The sequence below is a fragment of the Mustela lutreola genome, chromosome 12 (genome assembly GCF_030435805.1).
Source record: "Mustela lutreola isolate mMusLut2 chromosome 12, mMusLut2.pri, whole genome shotgun sequence".
Lineage (NCBI taxonomy): Eukaryota > Metazoa > Chordata > Mammalia > Carnivora > Mustelidae > Mustela > Mustela lutreola.
Genome location: NC_081301.1, coordinates 37,343,269 through 37,356,591, shown reverse-complemented (window position 1 = coordinate 37,356,591; position 13,323 = coordinate 37,343,269). Strand labels below are relative to the sequence as shown.

Below are 13,323 nucleotides of genomic sequence, written 5' to 3'. Positions count from 1 at the left end.
AATGCTTAGTCTAGGTCTTAATAGCTACCATAAATACCAGTGACTATAGTATTAATGTTCACTGACCACATTTGTTTCTGCCAATTTAATCTCAAAAAACTGCCTGTTTACTCAAACAATTTAAATAACTTTACTGAGGTATAGAAAATACATAAAGCTCACCCTTGTTAAGTGTAAAATTCAGTTTGGTTTTTTTTTAAGTTTTACCTATTTCCTCAACAAAGAGAGAGAGTGCACAAGCAGGGGGAGCCTCAAGCAGAGGGAGAGGAAGAAGCAGGCTCTCCACTGAGAAAGGAGCCTGATGCTGGACTTGAGCTGAGCCAAAAACTGACACTTAGCTGACAGAGCTACACGGGCACGCCAAATTCAACGATTTTCAGTACTTACCAATTATACAAGTATCACCAAAGGCCAACTACACTCCAATAAAATCCTTTGTGACACTGGTCATTTCTTTGTCCCACAGATGACTCGACTGTCAAGAGTATATAAACTGTTTCAGGTTAAGCTAGCTATGTCCCATTACAGCTGGAATCTTTTGATATTAAAACAATTAAATAGGGGCGCCTGGGTGGCTCAGTGGGTTAAAGCCTCTGCCTTCGGCTCAGGTCATGATCCCAGGGCCCTGGGATCAAGCCCCGCATCAGGCTCTCTGCTCAGCGGGGAGCCTGCTTCCTCCTCTCTCTCTCTCTGCCTGCCTCTCCGCCTAATTGTGATTTCTGCCAAATAAATAAATAAAATCTTTAAAAAAAAAAACAAAAACACAATTAAATAGAGTGCCTCGTTGGTTCAGTCATTTAAGCATCTGCCTTGGGCTCAGGGCATGATCTCCCAGTCCTAGGATCCAGGTCTGCGTTGGGCTCTCTGCTTGGTGGGGAGTATGCATCTCCCTCTCATTCTCCATGTTCTCCCTCTCTCTCTCTCAAATAAAATAATTTTAAAAATGAAGAACAATTACATAGCACAGACTGTCTTTAAAAAAGAAAAAAAAAAAAACCACAACCTCTTCTGTGGTAATAAAATAGTGAAAGGCCTATATTAACAATATGTTCATTCTTGTAATCACCATCGAGACTGTTCCATAATATATAGAGGTATTTTTCCACCATTACCTTAGCAATCCCAATCAAAAGGAATTAAAAATATACTAAAGTGAAGTACCACAGCTAAGAATTTAAGAAGTCATCTGGTCTCCAGCAATTTGAAGAAGGATTTCACCACGAAACTTCTTATCAAATGAAATGAGCCCCTGATTGGGGAAAAATTGAGACATTCAACAAGTTACTACTAAAAGCTGACCCAAAGAAAATAATGTGAGTAAACTTACAATAAGAGTAACTTTGGGGGGCGCCTGGGTGGCTCAGTGGGTTAAAGCCTCTGCCTTCAGCTCAGGTCATGATCCCAGGGTCCTGGGATCGAGCCCCGCATCGGGCTCTCTGCTCAGCAGAGAGCCTGCTTCCTTCTCTCTCTCTGCCTGCCTCTCTGCCTACTTGTCATCTCTGTCTGTCAAATAAATAAATAAAATCTTTAAAAAAAAAAAAAAAAAAAAAAAAAGAGTAACTTTGGGATGCCTGCCTGGCTTAGAGAAGTATGCGACTCTTGATCTTGGTCATGAGTTCAAGCCCTATGCCGGGAACAGACCTCACTTGGAAATAAATAAAAGAACAGAATAACTTAGTTTCTGGCTGGCTCAGTCTGTACATGTGACTCTTGATCTTAGGGTTGTGAATTCAAATCCAATGTTGGGTGTAGAAATTACTTAAAATTAAAAAAAAAAAAGTCTAAAAAAATAAATAATAGGGGCACCTGGATGGCTCAGTGGGTTAAAGCCTCTGCCTTTGTCTCAGGTCATGATCCCAGGGTCCTGGGACTGAGCCCTGCATTGGAGGGGGGGGGGGTCTGCTCAGTGGGGAGCCTGCTTCCTCCTCTCTCTCTGCCTGCCTCTCTGTCTACTTGTGATCTCTGTCAAATAAGTAAATAAAAAAATAAAATCTTTAAAAATAATAATAATAAATTTTATGAATAAATAAATAATAGGGGCATCTGGGGGTGGCTCAGTGGGTTAAAAAAGCTCTGCCTTACGCTCAGGTCATGAACCCAGGGCACTGGGATCCGCAGGGGCCCTTCTTCCCTTCTCTCTCTCTGCCTGCCTCTCTACCTGTGATGTCAGATGAATAAATAAAATATTTAAAAATAAGTAGAGAGATAGATAGATAGATGGATGAATAATAGGGGCACCTGGGCGCCTCAGTTGGTTAAGCGGTTGCCTTCAGCTCGTCATGATCTCAAGGTCCTGCAATCGAGGCCCATGTCAGGCTCCCCGCCCAGCAGTCATCTATTCCCTCCTCCTCTGTTCCTCTCCATGCTCATGCACTCTCTCAAGTAAAAAAAAAAAATCTCTCAATAGGGGCGCCTGGGTGGCTCAGTGGTTTGGACCTCTGCCTTCGGCTTGGGTCATGATCTCAGGGTCCTGGGATCGAGCCTAGCATCGGGCTCTCTGCTCAGCAGGGAGCCTGCTTCCCTTCCCCTCTCTGCCTGCCTCTCTGCCTACTTGTGATCTCTGTCAAATAAATAAATAAAATCTTTAAAAAAAAAAAATCTCTCAATAAATAAATAAGTATAATAACAGTTTTTTTCACTAGCTGCTACAACTAAACTACCAATCATGGCCAAACAGAAGATACAATACAGTAATCAAAATAACAACAAATTCTAATAAAACTGGCCTATGGATACAAAATTCCAGGGTTTGTTTTTTTTTTCCTTTTCTTTTTTAAAGGAGGCCCCACTCCCAGCATGGAGCCCAATGAGGGACTTGAACACGCAACGCTGACTGAGATCAAGACCTGAGATGAAATCAACAGAGGGACGCTTAACTGACCAAGCCACCCAAGTGCCCCTTTTTCTTTATTTTTCAAAGATTTTCTTTTTTTTTTTAAGATTTTATTTTATTTATTTTAGAGCAAGCCTGGGGGTGGGGGGAGGAACAGAGTTGGAAGGAGAGGGAGAAAATCTGGAGCAGACTCCATTCTGAGCACAGAGAGACCCGATACAGGGCTTGATCTCAAGACCCTGAGAACACGATGTGAGCTAAAACCAAGAGTCAGATACTTCATCAACTGCACCACCAAGATACATCTCAAAATTTTATTTTTAAGTAATCTATACACCCAGCCTGGGGCTCCAAGTCACAATCGAGATCAAGAGTCAAACACTTGGGGCGCCTGGGTGGCTCAGTGGGTTAAGCCGCTGCCTTCGGCTCAGGTCATGATCTCAGGGTCCTGGGATCGAGTCCCACATCGGGCTCTCTGCTTGGCAGGGAGCCTGTTTCCTCCTCCTCTCTCTCTCTGCCTGCCTTTCTACCTACTTGTGATTTCTCTCTGTCAAATAAATAAATAAAATCTTTAAAAAAAAAAAAAAAAAAGAGTCAAACACTTCACTAAGCCAGCCAAGCTCTCCTAAAATTCAAAAAGTTTCAACAAAAGAAACAATTATAACTTCAGGAATTTGGCCATTATGGATCCTATAAGAATATAGGAAAAGTAAGGCTCAGTCTCCCACTGCTTCAAGGATGCCTTCCCAAACTCAACTGATATCCAAACTCAATTGATAGTGCTTTCCTAAATGCCCTACTTGTCTTCCCATCAGAAGGTAAGCACCTAGAGAACAGGGACAGTGTTCAATCAGTAGCACTTAACAGCTGCTGCCAAGTCACATTAAAGCTTTGTTCAGGTGAACACCTATATAGGACCAAATATGTGGAACTCTATCAACTCAATCTTGAGAAATAAGTACTAATGTCTAAGGTATTCATTGTATGCATGAATTAAACTTCTTCCCTAGGCTTCTAGAATGATATCAATTATGTACATCCTCAAGGGAACTGAAAAAAATCATCAATTTTCTGTGTTCTATGTAGTTAAGATGAAGATCCTGTACAACACAGCTTGGGATCACCTATCAAGATATACATACTACAAACACAACCCAAAAGCTCCAGTCCCAGTTACACAGTCTTAAGAAATCAGTTTGTTCTGGGGGGAGGGTGAGGTTGTACAAATGTTCACAAAGAGACAAGTAAAAATTTCTAATCACAAGAAACTGGAAATGACACAAACATCAATCACAACAGAGTAAGATGTAACATATCCTTACAATGGAGTACCACACTACTCAAAATGACTGACAAAATCAACATGAATGAATCTAAAACATTTAAGAGTCAAAATAGTATTAAAAAAAAAAAAATTCCATTTAAAACAAGATTGATGGGGGCCTGGCTGACTCAGCTGGTAGAACTCTTGATCTCACGGTTTGAGTTTGAACCCCATATTGTGAGTAGAGTTTACCTTGAATGAATAATTCAAGACTGAAAATGGCAGTATTAAACTATGTATTCTTTATGGAATAAAAATTCTAAAAAATGGGGGCACCTGGGTGGCTCAGTGGGTTAAAGCATCTGTGCTCAGCTCAGGTCATGATCCCAGGGTCCTGGGATCGAGCCCCAAATCGGGCTCTGCTCGGTGGGGAGCCTGCTTTGCCATCTCTCTCTGCCTGCGATCTCTGTCTGTCAAATAAATAAAATCTTTAAAAAAAAAAAAATTCTAAAAAATGTTTTTAAAAAAAGATTTTTTTTTCTTTTTTTTTTTTTTTAAGATTTTACTTGAAAGATGGGCACCTGGCTGAGCCGTTAGGCATCTGCCTTGGCTCGGGTCATAATCCCAGGGTTCTGGGATGGAAACCCTCATCAGACTCCCTGCTCTGCGGGGAGCCTGCTTCTCCCTCTCCCACTGCTTGTGTTCCCTCTCTCGCTGTGTCTCTCTGTCAAATAAATAAATAAAATCTTTAAAAAAAAAAAAAAAAAGGAAGATTTTCCTTGAAAGAGACAGAGCATGGGGCACCTGGGTGGCTCAGTGGGTTAAGCCGCTGCCTTCGGCTCAGGTCATGATCCCAGGGTCCTGGGATCAAGCCCCACACCGGGCTCTCTGCTCAGCAGAGAGCCTGCTTCCCTTCCTCTATCTCTGCCTGCCTTGCTGCCTACTTGTGATCTCTGTCTGTCAAATAAACAAACAAAATATTTAAAAAAAAAAGAAAGAAAGAAAGAAAGAGACACCACAAGCAGGGAGAGCAAAAGGTAGAGAGAGGAAGAACCAGCCTCCCCAGTGAGCAGGGAGCCCCCATGCGGGGCTGGATCCCTGGACCCTGGGATCTGAGCTGAAGGCAGATGCCAAACCAACTGAGCCACCCAGGTGTTCCCCCCGCCAGTAATAATAATACTCTACTTCTTGGCTAGTCATTTTATTCTTGTTTTTGAAAACTCTACGTGTTTTTATTCCTCATACATTGTTTTTGGTACGTATTCTCTATTTCTCAATAAAAATCATTAAGTATAAAAGTATTATTACATTTTTTTTAAATATACACTTTACATAAAGAAAAAAACAGATTTCTGGGGTGCCTGGGTGGCATCTCAACTCTTTGTTTCAGCTAGGGTCATGTCTCAAGGTCATGGGATGGAGCACAGTCAGACTCTGTGGCGCGTGCTTGGGATTCTCTCTTCCACCTCCTACCCCTCCCCTCCCTCATTCACATTCTCTGTCTGTCTGTCTCTCTCTCTCTCTCACAAGCAAATCTTTAAAAAAAAAAAAAAGAAAAGAAAAGAAAGAAAGGGTTTCAGGGGCACCTGCATGGCTCAGTTAGTTAGCTGTCTGCCTTTGGCTCAGGTTGTGATCTCAAAGTCCTGGGATCAAGCCCACATTGGGTTCCCTGCTAAGCAGGGTGTCTGCTTCCCCCTGCTCCTGCTCTCTCTCTGATTAATAAAATCTTTTAAAAAATTAAAAATTAAAAAAGAATTTCTACTAAAATGTTAAACCATGATTAACTCATTTTTATCTTCTGGTTTTCTCAGATTTTCTAAAATGTATTTTCTTAGGTAAAATAGTACCAGACAGCTTGACCCTAAAAACTTCCATAAGATGGAAATTTCAAAAGAGGAGGAACAAACTGATTTGGTCTAAAAACAATGTAATAGAATGCCTGTCAATAAATCCTAAAGCCAGTCTTTTTTTTTTCCCTACACCCTATTTAAGCTAAACCTGTTCGTTTTTTGTTTTATTTTTAAGCCCACTTATTCTCTTGCTTAAGGATTTGAAAATACCAAACACTCTTAGCAAATTAAAGATCGCACCCTTCAAGGAGCACATGTTCCAGCTAGGCAGACACACAACACAGACAGCACTATGCACCTTGCCCAAGCCCATGAAAATAGCTTACAAAGGTATTTTAGGTTTTCATCTGCCTGCCTGGACAGCAGCATGTTACGTGGCAAGTACTGTCAGAAGGTCCTCAGTTGAGACTGAGTGTTGAGAGTTTTTTTGTATGGGGATGAAAGGGCAGAAGGAAGCAAAAAAATAAAATGGAGAGAAAATAAAGGGAAGAGAAATAAAAATTTAAAAAAGAAAGGGAGGGAGCGAATGGAGAGAAAGAAGACAGAGAGGGAGAAAAACACCATTAACAAGAAGTAATTCTGAGCTCCTAAAAGTTCTCACACATATAATATCTAGGAGTGACCTGATAAGATTGAGATTATATGTAAAAAATTTTGAGTAATGTCCTCAGTATTACTGGACTGTGGACACACCATGTAACTTTATTCTTTTTAAAGATTTATTTATTTGAGGGGCACCTGGGCGGCTCAGTTGGTTAAGCCCCTGCCTTCAGCTCAGGGTCCTGGGATTGAGCCCGGCATCGGGGGGGGTCCCTGCTCAGCAGGTAGCCTACTTGCCCCCCTCTCTCTACCTGCCCCTCTGCCTACTTGTGATCTCTGTCAAATAAATAAATAAAATTTTTTTTAAAAAAAGATGTATTTATTTGAGAAAGAGAGGGAGAGAAAGCGTGCACACATGCACTGTGCAAACAGTGGGGGCAGGGGAGGAGGGCAGATGGAGAATATCTTCAAGCAGTCTCCCCACTAAGCATAGAGCTAGAAACAGGATCTCCATCCCTTGCCCCATGAGAACACAACCTGAGCCAAAACCAAGAGTTGGATGCTCAACAGACTGAGCCACCCAGGTGCCCCCATACAGTGTAACTTGAAAGTTCCTATGTGACATCTTAGTTAAAAACAGATTAATAGGGCACCTGGGTGGCTCAGTGGGTTAAGCCGCTGCCTTCGGCTCAGGTCATGATCTCAGGGTCCTGGGATCGAGTCCCGCATCGGGCTCTCTGCGGGGAGCCTGCTTCCTCCTCTCTCTCTCTCTGCCTGCCTCTATCCCTACTTGTGATCTCTCTCTGTCAAATAAATAAATAAAATCTTAAAAAAAAAAAACAGATTAATAATAACAACTGTTAATAGTAAGAAACAAGGCTGCAGCAACAGTAACTTGGAACTAAATCCAAATGAAAGTCTCTCCTCTATAAATCTGAAAATCTCATAAAATGTTATGTTTTAGACCCATTCAAATACATTCTATTGCTTTCAGAGTTCCAAATGAAGAAAAACAAGCCACACATTCCTAACAACTTTTCTAAGAACTCTACATAGTCTTAAATGAAACATCTACTCCTTTAAGCCCCATTTCATAAATTCCAAATAGATACTAAGTTCCAATTCAACTGATTTTATCACCCAGTATGAAAGTGAGTTATCTGTGCTCAGCTAGCAGGAGCTGCTGACCACCCGCAGGCGCGCGCTGACCACCCGCAGGCGCGCGCTGACCACCCGCAGGCGCCTGCGTAACAATAAAGAACCTCTTGCTGATTGCAAAAAAAAAAAAAAAGAAAGTGAGTTATCCAGGGGCGCCTGGATGGTTCAGTCCTTTAAGGGCCTCCCTTCAGCTCAGGTCATGATCCCAGGGTCCTGGGATGGAGTCCTCCATTGGGCTCCCTTGTGGGGGCGGGGGGGTGGTGTTGCTTCTCCCTCTCCCACTCCCCCTGTTTGTGTTCCCTCTCTCGCTGTCTCTGTTAAATAAATAAATCCTTAAAAAAAAAAAAAAGGAAAGAAAATTAAAACTTTTATTTTATTATTTATTTATTATTTATTATTTCATTTTATTTTCAGAGTTATCTGAAAATTAAAACTCACTCTAGCATACATATCATGTCAGCAACAAATTCACAAACCTGGTCTTCAAAAATCCATGACAGCGTTGGTGGTATAGTGGTTAGCATAGCTGCCTTCCAAAAATCCATGACAAAAAAAATTTTACCCCAAATAAATTACCTTTTTCCCCCCAACATTTTTTATTTTGGGGATGCCTGGATGGCTAGGTCAGTTAAGCGTCTGCCTTTGGCTCAGGTATGATCCCAAGGTTGAGATCAAACCCCACAACAGGCTCTGTGCTCAGCCCGAAGTCAGCTTGAGATTCTCTTCACCCCTGCCCCTCCCCTCACTCACACCCTCTCTCTCTAAATACTAAAAACATATATTTTTAAGTTTTATTTTTAAAAATTAAAAACAACAACACCCAAACCTGATTAATTTCATTCTTGGGCTTTAAAAAAAAAAAAAAAAGGATTCCATTCCTAAATATTTGAGTTGGGCCAAAATTATTTCAGAACTAAACCCAGGCTTATGTGGTGATATTCCCTCTAAGTCTTCCCTCTCTTTGCCTTCCTTTAAGTCATATCTTCACTCTCCTACGGGTTGGAGAGCAGGGAGGGAGTAACACTGATCAGTGATCCATCACCTTACCAGTCAACACAACTAGTGCTCTACACGCCACACTCCATTTACTCGAATTAATGAAGAGCCAACTAATGATCTCACAGGATTAATAAACAAAATAAGATGTAAGAAAGAGCAACTTCACAATCTATGAATTCATGTAGACTCCTTTTGAGCAGACATTCCTCAAACCTCTTCAACAGGCTTACACCAAAACCAAAAAAAAGTAGGGCACCTGGGTGGCTCAGTTGGTTAAGCGACTGCCTTCAGCTCAGGTAATAATAATCCTGGAATCCCAGGATCGAGTCCCACATCGGGCTCCCAGCTCCACAGGGAGTCTGCTTCTCCCTCTGACCCTCCTTCTCATGCTCTCTCTCTCTCTCAAATAAATAAAATCTTTAAGAAAAAAAAAGTGTCTTATAACAACAACACATCTTAAGTCACCATTTTTTAAAAAGGATTCAGGGGTGCCTGGGTGGCTCAGTGGATTACAGCCTCTGCCTTCGGCTCAGATCATGATCCCAGCATCCTGAGCCCCCGCATCCCCGGCATCCCCAGCATCCAGCTCTCTGCTCAGCAGGGAGCCTGCTCCCTCCCTCTCTGCCTGCTTCTCTGCCTACCTGTGATCTGTCAAATAAATAAATAAAATCTTTTAAAAAACAAAATAAATAAATAAATAAATAAATAATTTAAAAAAGGATTCGGGACCTGAGGCACCTGGGTGGCTCAGTGGTTTAAGCATACAACTCTTCACATTTCAGCTCAGGTCATGATCTCAGGGTTGTGGGATCAAACGGCGGGTGGGGATCCAACTCAGCAGCAGTCTTCTAATTCCTCTCCTCCTGCTCCTTCCTCCCATCTCATCCCTCCTCCTCCGCATGCACATAGTCAAGCTCTAGAAATACATAAAATCCTTACAAAAATAAAATAAAAAGTACTGGAGAATCAATACTTCAAGACTTAACACTTCCAAAGTGAAGGCTTCACTTCATACCAGTTTAAAACTTCAACATGGGTTTATACTTTCTACATGTAGTGTACTGTTAAAGGAGTAGAGATAGCAACCAGTTCCTTCCCATGAAAACACAAGGGCCTACTGAAATTTATCATTCTTCTTCATGTTCTACCATTTCTCCCTAAACAATAAAAGTCATGCAGGCTAATACCAAGAGACACTGTTGGTGAGCACTGCACAGGCTGCCATCAGTTACCAGGAAAGGGAAACGAGGTGTTATTGTTGTTCTAGCCTTGTTCTAAAGGCAGCTCCATGTGACTGCTGCTGGTACAGCCCACATTTAAAGAGAGAGCCTAGAGGAAACCAGAACAGCAGGAAACAGGCAGGAGAGGCAATTATCACAACCCTTTCCCATGGCCTCATTTCCATGCCTCCATTTCCAGCTGTATTTCATACACAACAACAACAAAAAAAAAAACTCCTTTCTCTGAGTTGTTTCATTTCTGAGGGTCAGAAGCAACAAGGAAGCAAATGGGAAATCAGAGCTGTGGAAAACTAGCAAGGCAGAGATGGGGGAAATCTCATCACCCATGTGAACCAGCCTTAACGAGGAAAAATCACATGGAACATACTGGAGATAAGTAGAAGAGCAACGTGGGAGACTAATCAGTTCTGCCTAAAGATAAGTGTTCACAGCAATAGAAGGATGACAGACCCAGCCAAGGGGCCCTGCAAGTACATAAGAGATACTGGTGGACTATAAAACTCTATGGTCTCCAGAGAGTGGAATTTATTCCCTTTCCCGAAACAATTAAGTACCATGTCAATCTAGGCACCCAATGCCGAGGATACAGGAGAACTTAGGTATTAGGTCCATCTTCCTTCCACCTGTATTAGACAAAATGACACTAAAAATTAGAACGTACAATGGATGACAAAAAGTGAGGAATACACTACTGACAGAACTCTTGGTTTAAAAAGTATACCATAAACGTTAATTAATAATTAATTAAAAGTATACCATCACTAAAGAGAAAATATAAAAGGCCTGGGTTCACCCAAAAAGTTAATTATATGCCCTCTGAATAAAAGATGTTTGGTTGGATACCTTTAAAAGACCATCGAAAGCCCTCAACTGTTAGTGTACAAAAGGGCTAAAGATAATAAGCCTAACTACTAACAGATATACCTCGGATATAAGCAGAAACCAATATCCAACAGAGGTGGTGGTGAAGCTACAAATTATGTCAAACAGGAGGTATCAACTCCTAGAGAGCAAGGATAGGCGACCAGAGTGGCAGCACTTAAGATGCCCTGGCAAAAAAATAAGATTGAAAACCGAGGGGAAGAGGTGGAAAAGCCAAGTGGGAAAGTGATCCAGAGGCAAAGGAAACGGAAATGTAATTTACTAAAGAGAGAATAACGCAGAACTTTGGTTTACAGGGTGCTCTCAAAACTACATTAGAAAACTATGATAACACCAGACTAGAGGGACCGGGACTGAAGAGAAAAACTAAGTCCCCAAGAGTCTTAACACCAAAACCTCCCAGAATAAAAAGGAATAGAATCTAACTATTCCTCCGGGTAAACCGAGAAAAGCTACAGTGCGCAGAAGTTGGCTCTAAGACGCTCAGTCCCAAGACTAGCGACAGGCGTGAAAACGTAAAGATGGTCAGGATGGGAAACATCAGCGCGGCGCGGGAGCTCCAGCGGACAGGCAGGCAGGGACAGAGGTGGGAGAGAAAACCACACCCTCTAGGGCAGAAACCCGAAGCGGGGGAGGGGAAGGCGCCCCCTGGGGTTGGGTGGGGCCAGGCCAACTACGCCTGGGGTAGGCAGGAAGAAGCACAGGACGGCCTGCACAGAGAGGAAGGAAGGCGCCCGGGCCTGGGCATACTGGGGACGCATGAAGCTGGCGAGGGACGCTTGGCCCGGTCTTCGGAGTGGGCGCTGGGGCAGTATGAAAAGGGTTCGAGGAAAGTAGAGCTGAACCCAGGACTAGAAAACGCACGCTGCCACACTCAGGGCTCTGGAACAGGAAAGGAGAGAGAGGGTGCCAATTACCGCTGCTGTTCTCGCTGGACTCGGGACCAGCCGCCTCCGCCGCCGCCGCTCGTTACCTGCCAATGTGCCTCTTACAAAGCGGCGGCGGCGGCAGAGGCGCCCTGGTTCGTCACGTGACCTCTGCGTCACGCGCGAAGGAGGAGCCACCGCGCGACGCTCGTTCCCGGCCCCTCAGCCCGCCCACAGAGCACATCGCTTCCTCCAGCCTCCCCCACGCCGTCTAGAGAGACCAACAACGCCGCGGTGCGGTTAGGCACCGGGAAGGAGCAAATAAGGGAGATCTTATAAAACCTCTCGTACTCAGAGTTGTCAAGAGGCTAGTACATACCACGTCCGGAATGCCCACAACTGCAGCTTGTCGCGCTGTGATGACCTCACAAGGCACCACGAGTCGCTCCCCGGCGACCGCCTTCCTCTCATCACGTGATGTGGCGCAACCATTCAAAACAGGCCTAGCTCCCCAAAACAGGCCTAGCTCCCCAAACCTTGCGCGGGGGGAAGGGGGAATACTATCGCCAGCAAGTTGCGCAGCGAAAGTACCTACCACCGCAGCCTTTCCCTCGCGGGTTCATAGACCTTGCATTTATGACTTAGTGCCAAGGCAAAGCCGTGGGGAAAAACGGACAGTACTGACTTCTGAGACTAATACCAGTGGACGCTGCTTGCCGGGCAATGAACGCGGTTCCCGCTGGGAGATGTAGTCCCGGCGGGGGATGGGGTTTCGCTACTAGGTTCCCGGTCTCGCGCTCTGCTCCGCCCTCTGCGCGGGAAAACGCCAACGGCTAGCCCAGGTGCAGCATCGTGGAGCTGCAAGCTTCAATAGGAACTTTCCCAGGGCAGATGGGCCTCAGGGCTTCTGTTTTATTAAATGTGGGCCTTGGATTCTTTTACCAAGTCTCTTATGCGTAAACTGATTAACATTAATTGATTGTTTACTGCATGTCAATACAACAATTTTTTTTAAAGATTTTATTTATTGGGGCACCTGGGTGGCACAGTGGGTTAAAGCCTCTGCCTTCCGCTCGTGTAGTGAACTCAGGGTCCTGGGATCAAGCCCCGCATCGGGCTCTCTGCTCAGCTGTGGAGCCTGTTTCCCTTTCTCTCTCTCTGCCTGCCTCTCTGCCTACTTGTGATCTCTGTCAAATAAATAAAATCTTAGAAGAAAGATTTTATTTACTTATTTGACAGACAGAGATCACAAGTAGGCAGGGGGCGGCAGGTTCCCCGCTGAGCAGAGAGCCCGATGCGGGGGCTCGATCCTAGGACCCTGGGATCACGACCCGAGCCGAAGGCAGAGGCTTTGATCCACTGAGCCACCCAAGTGCCCCTCAATACAACAATTTTTACTAAATCTTATAATAAATCCTTTGAGGCAGGGATTGCTCCCTGTAAAGAAAGGCTTAGGGGGCACCTGGCAGACTCAGTCGATAGGGTATGATAGTCTTTATGTTGGTGTTGTGAATTCGTGTTCCACCTTGAGTGCAGAAATTACTTTAAAAATAAAATCTTCAAAAAGGTTGAGAGGTTGAGTTGTTTCTAGCTGAAGAGAACCAAACCAGATCTTCTGTCTCTAAACAATAATCTTCCTCTCGGAAAGATCTTTTTTTAACTCCAGGTATTAAGCATAATTGAAGAGATA

The 13,323-nt window shown here is 43.7% G+C and overlaps 2 protein-coding genes across 6 annotated transcripts in view; one reads left to right on the top strand and one right to left on the bottom strand.

The window, feature by feature from the left end:
• The window catches only part of UBE2R2 (ubiquitin conjugating enzyme E2 R2), a 254,116-nt gene extending 243,796 nt beyond the window's left edge, over positions 1–10,320 (top strand). Inside the window, exon 6 of the transcript XR_009346421.1 lies at positions 10,308–10,320. The gene's annotated coding sequence lies outside the window, so the exon portion shown is untranslated. The remainder of the gene's footprint in view (positions 1–10,307) is intronic.
• The window catches only part of UBAP2 (ubiquitin associated protein 2), a 135,449-nt gene extending 123,360 nt beyond the window's left edge, over positions 1–12,089 (bottom strand). For 4 of the 5 annotated variants that reach the window (XM_059142385.1, XM_059142391.1, XM_059142388.1 and 1 more), the window contains exon 1: positions 11,685–11,827. The gene's annotated coding sequence lies outside the window, so the exon portion shown is untranslated. Of the gene's footprint in view, positions 1–11,684; positions 11,828–12,012 lie in introns of those variants that run through there. The other variant, XM_059142387.1, reaches the window with a different exon arrangement.
• Between the last annotated feature and the right edge of the window lie 1,234 nt (positions 12,090–13,323).